The sequence below is a fragment of the Lycium ferocissimum genome, chromosome 12, assembly GCF_029784015.1.
Source record: "Lycium ferocissimum isolate CSIRO_LF1 chromosome 12, AGI_CSIRO_Lferr_CH_V1, whole genome shotgun sequence".
In the NCBI taxonomy this organism is placed as follows: Eukaryota; Viridiplantae; Streptophyta; class Magnoliopsida; order Solanales; family Solanaceae; genus Lycium; species Lycium ferocissimum.
Window position 1 is genome coordinate 35,714,799 of NC_081353.1, and position 10,725 is coordinate 35,725,523.

At 31.5% G+C, this 10,725-nt stretch overlaps 1 long non-coding RNA gene and 1 pseudogene across 1 annotated transcript in view; one reads left to right on the forward strand and one right to left on the reverse strand.

The window, feature by feature from the left end:
* The first annotated feature begins 3,000 nt into the window (after positions 1 to 3,000).
* The window catches only part of LOC132040353 (probable receptor-like protein kinase At5g18500), a 26,328-nt pseudogene continuing 18,603 nt past the window's right edge, over positions 3,001 to 10,725 (forward strand).
* The window catches only part of LOC132040357 (uncharacterized), a 17,986-nt gene continuing 17,053 nt past the window's right edge, over positions 9,793 to 10,725 (reverse strand). Inside the window, exon 2 of the long non-coding RNA XR_009410678.1 lies at positions 9,793 to 9,857. This is a non-coding gene — a long non-coding RNA (uncharacterized LOC132040357). The remainder of the gene's footprint in view (positions 9,858 to 10,725) is intronic.

Genomic DNA, 10,725 nt, shown 5'->3' on the forward strand with positions numbered 1-10,725 from the left:
CATAAACTGTCTCGAAAAATTTATAATCTCTTGAATTCCATGCAGACTTAAGGATCACTATGAAAGGAAAAAAAATCTAATATATAGGCAATACAAATTAGCAAGGATTTAGTTTTGTTCAGGTTAACATGTTTACTTTATGACCAATAATCTCTAAAAGACTTTTAATCTTGTTCGAGACTTATACGGCAATATAATACACAAAGTAAAGAACAAAATTGTTTTAGACAATTTCTTTTTTATAATATTGCGTAGTGACATGCTCAAATGAAGCGACATTTAGAGTGATAATCTGTACATCGGACTCCTAACTTGTTTGACATTAAACATATAGTTATTGGATTATAATTTGTTCTATTGAGATTATTTTAACTAAAAGATAGTATAAAATAATTTTAAGGGGGTAAGCTAGGGTTTGGTATAAGGCTACTTAAAAATTATTTGCCTCTACCAAACGCATATAGTTATTGGTGTTCAACTTTTGCGGCTACTTTAATTTGCCTGCATTGTCGGTAATGAAACAGACACAATAACACATGAAAGACTTATTGGCAAGAAAATTCTCAATTTTACACTGTAGAAATAGTACATCTTTGAAAAACAGGATGTGGTAGTACATCTGTTGCTTCTTAAAATTCTCTCCAACACATATACTAGGGATAATGCCATCTTTTATCAACTGCCTTATTTTTCAAATAATTGCATCATTAGAGAAAGGAAACAAGGCGGCAGATAATCAAGTCTAGCTAAATATCGAAGCAAATTAGAAGATTTTGAGAGCTTAAGGCTCAGGGACGGATGCAGAGCAAATGATACGAGTTCGGTAAAACTCGTGACATATATTGAAAATTTTACGTAATATTAAATATTAATAAAGTGTGAATGCAATAACATAAATAAGTTGTGGGCTCTAAACGACAAATGAGAAATCGCCAGAACTATCATAAACTTCAAATTCTAAATTCGTCGCGTCTTTGTTAACGCTATATGACTATCCTTCGTTTTACTTTATCTTCATTTGAGAATGATTATCTAACTACCATGTATACTAAACAAACGAAGATATGTAGTAATGTAGTAATAAACTCTTCTAATACTAATAATATTTAGTTTCTGTCTGAAAACTAATAATAGTTGCATATTGCAACGTTCATAGGAATGTACATTGGTGACCCACAGCACGAATGGTACATTTAATTGCTGACTCCCACCTACCGAATCAATACCTAAAAGCTTATCTTCACAACGATTATGGCATTGGCATCTTTCATTAGAGATAGACCATTAGGCATATCAGATTCTATGCTAGTGTGGTCGGGGTACTATTAACAACCACTACAATACTCATTATTCATTTGTGAATATGAGATTTTATTGGGATAGTAATTGCAAATTCGTTCAAGTTTTTGGAGGGTTCATTACATATTCATGCGCTTGAGAAGCCTTAGCTATGTCATAACTCACCTTAATATCTATACCAAAACCTATTTTCCTTAATAATAGGGTAAATTTTAGGATCAACGGAATCCTTTCTTTCCTTGAAATCAATTTGGCAAAGAGGTATAAGCTAATTAAGGTAAGCTCCAGAGTCGGCAAAATCATTTCTTTCTTTCAAGTCAATCGAGAGCAAGAGTAACTTCTATATCAGATTCAGATTAAAATCAATTAATCAGATATGAGCATTCCAGCCGTGGTTTTGAGCGCATGTTCATCAGTTTAAACTTGTATCGATATATTACTCCCTACCATCTTTTTATTTCTCATTTTAGCAAAACAAAAATGTTTCCAAGAAATTTGTCACCACAGAAAACTGAGAAGGCATTAATCTTTTTTCTAACCACTCTGCTTATTGATATAGTTATTAGTTACTCATTTAAATGATAAAATTAATTTAATTCACTATCACTTATAAATAATGCTATAAATTATTTGCTTAAAGAGCGTGTCAAAACTTTGTAAACAACATATAAAGAGAGGATTGGAGAGAGTAAAGAAAACTTACATACAATAGATTGCCAGTGCCACCGGCAAGCTTAATTTGGTCAACATATAATTTTGAAAACATAAAAAAGACATGCAACAAACCGTCCAAAGTCTTATTTTTCTTTTTGACTTGCTAACCCACCTTTAAATCAATCTTTTCATTTAATAAATGCAAATCTGGAAATTCATAATTTTCATGAATTTACAGAAATCAAAGAGACTGACAGTTGATTAATAATTTTAATAATGCAGTCGACAGTGTGCTACTATATTAAGAATTAATAATAATTTGTCTCAATAAATTTCATTCAAATTGCATCATTGCCTGTCCCCTCCCACTCTTCATTACCTCTAATTATAATTATATTACCCACTAACCTAACCTGCTTTCCTTATAGAGAAATCATCACTTTGAGCCCCTCAAATACCGGTAAATACTGATTTTGGTCCTTATTATTTTGGTTAAAGCATATTTAATTTTCAATTAATTGATTGCACTTTTGATCCCTTAAGTGTTAAATCATTCTGATTATGGATATGTTATAATTACTTTTTATATTGTTAGTCCATATCTATAATATAGTTTTATAAAGGGACCAAAAATACACATTTTATCTAATTACTTCTTTAAATGCACAAAATTAACAATCACTTTAGCTCAAAAAAATTGTTACAAAATCATTGTTATTTTAGGAATCCAGGACTAAAGTCGTCAATTGTTTCCATAAAACATTTAATAAATAGGAACAACTTAGTGCAAACTATCATTGCCTTATTGTTTTTAACGGACGTGAAAAGAATAAAAATGACCTAAAATATCATAGATAGAGTAAAGTTTAGATGTGCTTAGCCAATTATTACCAGGACTGAAATCAGAGTTTTTCAATAAACAAGGGATCAAAAGTGCAATTATCCCTTTCTTTAATTATTTTGTAAATAATATCTTATGTTTGACTGACTAGCCAATTATTCATTAAAATAATAATAATAATTATAATAATTAAAATAATATATATCCCCAACAGACAGGAAGCTGCATTTGCAGAACACTGCAAGTCTGGTACAATTACTTCCAGTAGTACTACTATTAATTTGAAAGAGATTCTTGATAATCAATCACATTCATTAGTAGACTCAATTTCAAAATCATTTGAGCCAAACTCACCTTTTTATTTTTTTTATTTTCTTTTCTTTTTTTCATGCTTCATTTTTACTGTATTGCAAAGCACTACCAAACACTGATAATAACCCCACACATTTTGCTTCTCAAGATTTCAATGTTTCTTTGAAAATTTTACTTCAAAGGAAGGTTTCCTTTTGGCATATGTTTTAATTAAGGAAGGTCTATTTTTCCTATTTCTAAAAAGGGTGTCCCTCTTTTTTCTTTGTATTTGTGTACATCAATCTCAATTTTAGAAATTTGGATTCTTGGGTATGATTTGATTTGAAATGGCTTTATTTTCTAAATGGGGTTTGGGTATTTTAGGTGTATAAGAGATCTGGGGTTTGGATTTTTCTTCATTGTTTGTGTGTAGTGTTGTTGGTGGCTTATTTCTACTTCTGGGATCTCATTGCAAATAGGTAAAGATTGAATCTTTATACATTTTTATGTGTTTCTGTAAGCTTGAACACTTGATTTAGCATTGAAAGATTGAATCTTTTTATGTTTTGTGTGTTTCTGTGAGCTTGAACACATGATTTAGCATTGAAAGATTGAGTCTTTTGTGCATTTTTTTGTGTTTCCTGTGAGCTTGAACACTTGATTTAGCATTGAAAGATTGAATCTTTTTTATACTTTGTGTGTTTATGTGTTTGAACACTTGATTTAGTATTGAAATTTGTACATTTTTTGTGTGTTTCCTGTGAGTTTGAACACTTGATTTAGTATTGAAAGATTGAAGCTTTTGTACATTTTGTGTGTTTCTGTGAGTTTGAACACTTATTTAGCATTGAAAGATTGAATCTTTTTTATGTTTTGTGTATTTATGTGAGCTTGGAGACTTAATTTAGCATTGAAAATTGAATCTTTTGTACATTTTTGTGTGTATATGTGAGATTCAACACTTGATTTAGGATTGAAAGATTGAATCTTTTGTACATTTTATGTGTTTTTGTGAGATTGAACACTGATTTAGGATTGCAAGATTGAATCTTTTGTACATTTTATGTGTTTCTGTGAGATTGAACACTTGATTTAGCATTTTGTACATGCTATGTGTTTATGTGAGCTTGAAGACTTGATTTAGCATTGAAAAATTGAATCTTTTGTAAATTTTTGCATGTTTATCATTATGTGAGATTGAACACTTGATTTAGCATTGAAAGATTGAATCTTTTGTACATTTTTTGTGTTTCTGTGAGCTTGAACACTTGATTTAGCATTGAAAGATTGAATCTTTTGTACATTTTTTGTGTTTCTGTGAGCTTGAACACTTGATTTAGCATTGAAAGATTGAATCTTTTGTACATTTAATATGTTTCTATGAGCTTGAACTCTTGATTTGGGATTGAAAGATTGAATCTTTTGTACAGATTTTGTCTTTCTGTAAGCTTGAACACTTGATTTAGCATTGAAAGATTGAATCTGTTTTATATTTTGTGTGTCTCTGTGATCTTGAACACTTGATTTAGCATTGAAAGATTGAATCTTTTTTATATTTTGTGTGTTTATGTGAGTTTGAACACTTGATTTAGCATTGAAAGATTGAATCTTTTATACATTTTATGTGTTTCCTGTGAGTTTGAACACTTGATTTAGTATTGAAAGATTGAATCTTTTGTACATTTTGTGTGTTTCTGTGAGTTTGAACACTTATTTAGCATTGAAAGATTGAATATTTTGTACGTTTTGTGTGTTTCTGTGAGTTTGAACACTTGATTTAGCATTGACAGATTGAATCTTTGTGTTTCTGTGAGTTTGAACACTTGAAAGATTGAATCTTTTGTACATTTAATGTGTTTCTGTGAGCTTGAAAACTTGCTTTAGCATTGAAAGATTGAATCTTTGCGTTTGATACCTTCTATATTAAAGAACTAGTTATATAGTTTGCCTGCATTTAGTCTATTGGATTTTTAATTATAATAATTCTTACATACCCTTTGTGGTATATTCATGGTAGTCTAAATATAGGTAAAGATTGAAACTTTGAACATTTTTTGTTTTTTATCATTGAAAGATTGGATCTTTGTACATTTTATGTGTTTCTTTGAGCTTGAACACTTGATTTAGTATTGAAAGTTTGAATCTTTGCCTTTGATTCCTTCTATTTTAAAAAACTATATAATTTGCCTGCATTCTGTCTATTGGCTTTTCAATGATAATAATCCTTACATACCCTTTGTGGAATATTGATGGTAGTGTAAAGAGGATCTTTCTTTTTCTTTTTCACATGTAAAAATACTCTAACTATGATGAATTCTCTAATACTGGAATAGATACAGAGGATACACGTAAGATTCAACTAATTTGGGATTGAGACATAGTTGATTAATTGATATCTTTTTCCCTCCTCTCATTTACTTTATACAAGTTTGATGGTTATTGGATAATTAGAAGGGTTAGGTTGAAAATCTTTTTTAACCTTTTCCTCTGCAAGTGTGTGTGAAAAATTGAGTGATCCCCTGCTTTACTGCCTTTAATGATATTCTAGAAATACATTAGGCGAATAAATTTGTAAATGAAAAATATTATAATGTATTATGTAAAATACATGAAAGTCAATGCAAACTAGTTGTGAGTAAGGACTGGTTGTTGTTGTTGTTACACTTTAAATAGGTCCAGGTATAAGTTTGGTTGTTGGTGTAGGAATAAGTATGATATTTATAGAACCTCTAGTTTTGAAAAAATAGAACCTCTAGTTTTGGAAAACCCAATTTTCCTTAAAAGAAATGCTTTCTAGTATTAGAATAAATGAATAGAGCAGAATTAATATAGAGGATTCATATAGTAAATCCCAACTATGCATGATATTGAGGCATTGTTGATTGGTTGGTTGATATATAAAATACATGATTGCTAGATCATTTTGGAGCTGTTTGTTTGTATGTTTTTCTTATCTTTTCTGATTTTCATATCTTCTATTTTGCAGGTTTCATTAATAATGGCATCTGACCTTAATTTCCAACTGTCTAAGAAAACCCATATATTTCATCTCAAGGTGTGGGTTTTATTAGCCATCTTTGTTGGACTTTTCATTGTGGTAATTCTTTTGCTGCTGCCATTTTGTTTTTCTCGTAAAAAATCGAGAAGGTCTCACGATAATACACTACCTATCATAAGCAAAATTCCTTCTGTGTGCAAAGAAATAAGAGTTGATCAAAATTCGGCAAGCAACTATGGGAGCCAGTATAAAAATCCCCTTGCATATCAGGACACGTACTGTGAGAAAGATTCGGATAAGCTTTTGTCGCATTCAAATATTGACAAGATGAAAGATTTCGACATTAACAGTCAATCAGACTCATTTACTTATTTAGACAAAGACGGAACATTTGATTCGGGGGAAAAGAGAGTCGCCGGAACAAATGTCCCGTCCCCTCTCTCTGGTCTGCCTGAGTTTTCTCACCTTGGGTGGGGCCATTGGTTTACTCTGAGGGACCTTGAAACTGCAACAAACAAGTTTTCTAAGGATAATATCATTGGAGAGGGTGGTTATGGCATTGTTTATCGGGACAGCTGATCAACAGAACTGAAGTTGCTGTTAAAAACTATTTAATAATTTGTAAGTTTCGATAGGCTTATCTTATTCCTTCATTAGTTAGTGGTCTCACTTGCATATGTATGTATGTATATATGTGTGTGTATATATATATATATATATACACACACACGTATGTGTGTATATATATATATATATAAGGGAAGTTACACATTTGGCGAGTTTGCCAAAGACAATTTCATTCGCTAGCCAAATATACAAAAAATATAAACTATTTTGTACCAAAACTGTAAATTTTATGTGTATTGTACATTTGCTGGCTATTACTTTGGTGGGCGGCTATTTATGTCAGTTTCTATATATATATATATATATTATTTGACATATGGGGTCTTCCGTATATAGAGGACAAGCAGAAAAAGAATTTCAAGTGGAAGTTGACGCCATTGGTCATGTCCGACATAAGAATTTGGTTAGACTTTTGGGCTACTGTATTGAAGGAACCCACAGGTACACATTTTTTAATCTCTTTTGTTTCTCTTCATTACATCAGATAGGCAGCAATAACTTACTCCCTCCGTCCCCATTCATGTGACACACTTTTCCTTTTAGTCAGTCCCAAAAAGAATGACACATTTCTATATTTAGTAACAATCTCACACAAATATCTATGGCTTATTTTAGACCACAAGTTTCAAAAGTCTTCCTTTATTTCTTTAACTCCATGCCCAGTCAAACACCTTCACATAAATTGGGAAGGAGGGAGTACTATTTAGCAGTGTAACTACACTTTTTGGTTGAAACGTGATATTCACTCATCTCCTAGTTTAGGAAATAAAAAAGGGATCAGTTTTTCATGTGATATTATGGAAAAGGAAAACCGATATTCCGCCATCCTCTCTCGCTGCTGATGTCGGATTATATTCTTTTGTTTTGGCAAATATGCCAGATTTGGCATTTGCTAGTTAGGTTTACTCTTCTTTAGTACAAACTGAAAGGAGAAAGGCTTCTGGTACACTTCTCTTCACGTTGCTAAGAATAAATGGAGATAATTTTTCAATATTATCAGTTGGATCATAAATAAAATAAAAAAGTAAAATAAATAAGAATCTGCTTTCTGCAACGTCAAAACTTACTTCAGACGCTACTTTGTATACTGATCCTTGTTATATTTAGGTTACTGGTTTATGAGTGTGTAAACAATGGAAATTTAGAGCAATGGCTACATGGAGCTATGCAACAGCATGGGTACCTTACATGGGAAGCCCGAATGAAGATTCTCCTTGGAACTGCCAAAGCGTGAGTTTTCTCCTATTTTCAACTTTTCATTTACTTGTCTCATACCTTTTTTTCTGTTCTCTTATATATGCTTTTTATACTTGTAGTCTTGCATATTTACACGAGGCAATTGAGCCCAAAGTGGTGCATCGTGATATCAAGTCAAGCAACATATTGATAGATGATGACTTTAATGCAAAAATTTCTGATTTTGGCCTGGCCAAGTTGCTCGGTGCAGGGAAAAGTCACATTACGACCAGAGTTATGGGCACCTTCGGGTAAGTGCATTTATAGAGCTATCTTGGATGAGCTATCTTCTTTTTACACCCCGTGTTCTGTCTACAGAAAGGTAACAATGGTTAGTCTAATACTCGCTCTGGGTCGAGCTCGTCGCACAGGGGCTTGCCTAGTGCGGGTTATCTCTCTTGTGTGGTTTGCGGGCTATTGCACAGGAGAGGGGTTTGCCTTGTGCGCAGCCGAAGAGTAGCGGCTGCGGGTTTTCTTGTCATAAAAAAAGACACCTTTCTATATTTAGTTGCAATTTGATTTTAAATTTCCCATGTTGCCCTTAATGAGAATATTTATAGCCTCACAAATGTTTATGGTTTGTCTTAGACCACAAGCTTTAAAAGTCTTCTTTTCATTCTTAAATTCCGTGCACAGTCAAACATCAACACATAAATTGGGACAGAGGCAGTACCCTTTTTAGTCATCACTGTACTCATCTCTTTTGTTTGGCCCATTTCCTCATAACAGATACGTCGCTCCCGAGTATGCAAATAGTGGTCTCCTGAATGAAAAGAGCGATGTGTACAGCTTTGGCGTTGTGCTTCTGGAAGCCATCACTGGAAGAGATCCCGTAGATTATGGTCGCCCTGCTCCCGAGGTATGCTCTCTGAACATTATTATTAGTAAAAGAGTATTTACAGCTTCTTCTTTCTTTTTTTTTAATAAAAAAGGGGTGAAAATGTTTTCACCCCCCAACTTTGTTTTAAAAATCAAACTCCCCCCTCAACTTTGAACAATAGTCATTCTCTCCCTTTTATCATATGCAATGACTATTTCGTCCTTGTTATTTTCGATCCTCCATTTATATATTATATGTAATATATATTTTTTTTTTAACTTAGGTATTTATAAATTTATTTAAGTTCATTAACATAGTAAGTGGAATAATACTTTTATGAATTTCTCACGAAATCTAATGCTATTTTTTATAATTGTTATCTCAATATACGGAAATTTTATTACCACAAGATAGTAGTAATATTTATAAATTATTTCTACATATGCATTAAATATATGTATGTACAAGCATGTCTATGTATAATTAAATTTAACGTCTCTCTTATTCTCTATAGTCCATAAAAATAAACAAGTTTTTGTTGTAATTAATGGAATATTTCTTAAATTATAATTTAAAATATAAATAAACAATTTTTAAGAATTTGTCTCTATTTATATATATATATATATATATATATATATATATATATATTTTATTAGTTGCATTAAAATATATTTATAAAGCTGCGTTATTTTTAGTTGTATAACTAGATATTAGTGCTTTGATTGTTATTAATAAAATTTATTGTTTTTATTCGCTTAATTTATTTCATTAAAAGACATTATTATCTTATATACTCAATTAATATTTCTCTTAAGATAAAATTTATTTTTTATAGGAAATTTGTTACATAGATTAAAAAAAATGAAGAATATCTTGATTTTAAAAAGTAAAAAAAAGAAGTCAAAAGTTGATAATGTAAGGGTAAAATAGGAATTTAAAAAATTCAATTAGAATAAAGGGGGGAGAATGACTATTGTTCAAAGTTGAGGGGGGAGTTTGATAAAAGTTGGGGGGTGTAAATGATTTTCACCCAATAAACGAGTATTTAAAGCTAGCTTCTAGCTTCTTGTTTTTGAACCACAATGAACCTGTAGATCTAATGAGACTGGTGATGCATTCTACTTATTGGGCTATGCTCCTTATTTATTATGCTTATTTTATCTTTCCAAAAATATGTTTCTCTCAAACTGCTTAAGCATTTTTTACTATTAGCTAGATTGTAACAAGAATATGGAAGTCTAATGACTACCACTTGCATTAAGTTTTAGTTTGAAGGCGTAAACTTTATCTTGGTTGGGTTGGTTTGATAAAGGAAAAAATAGAGAAACAGTTAATGCGCAGTCAAAATGATTCAGTGGATGTGTGCAGCAAGGTCATAGGTGTTTGGTCTCCCAGAGGTAGCAAAATGTACCACAAAATGTCATTTTTTTTCAGTTAGCATTACACATAAATCTCAAGTAATCTTTAAAAAGTTATTTTCTGTTTACTTCTCTCTTTACATTTTTGCCAGAGAAAGAGTCCATTTTATGGACGGAAAAGGCTCAAATATGCCATCCAACTATCGGAAATGGCTCATTTATGTCACTCGTCAATAGTTTAGCTCATTTATCTTTTAATGTTATAGAAATGGGCGTTATGCTGCTATCAAACTATAGGAAATGGCTCATTTATGCCATCAAACTATAGGAAATGGCTCATTTATGCCACTCATCAATAGTTTGACTTGTTTATGTCATCGCAGGTTAAAATGACTCATCCATGCCATTTTTCATTAACGTAGGTTTTATAATGGAATATGACAGTGGCCTCCAATTAGAGGTCCACGTCGTTTAATTAAACCTTGACCAATTTTAAATACCAAATTAATAAAAAAATCCGACCTATACACCTTACCCACCCACAATCATAATCTAGTTGGGGGCCACGGGATATATGGTATTCAAAACCAAAAAAATT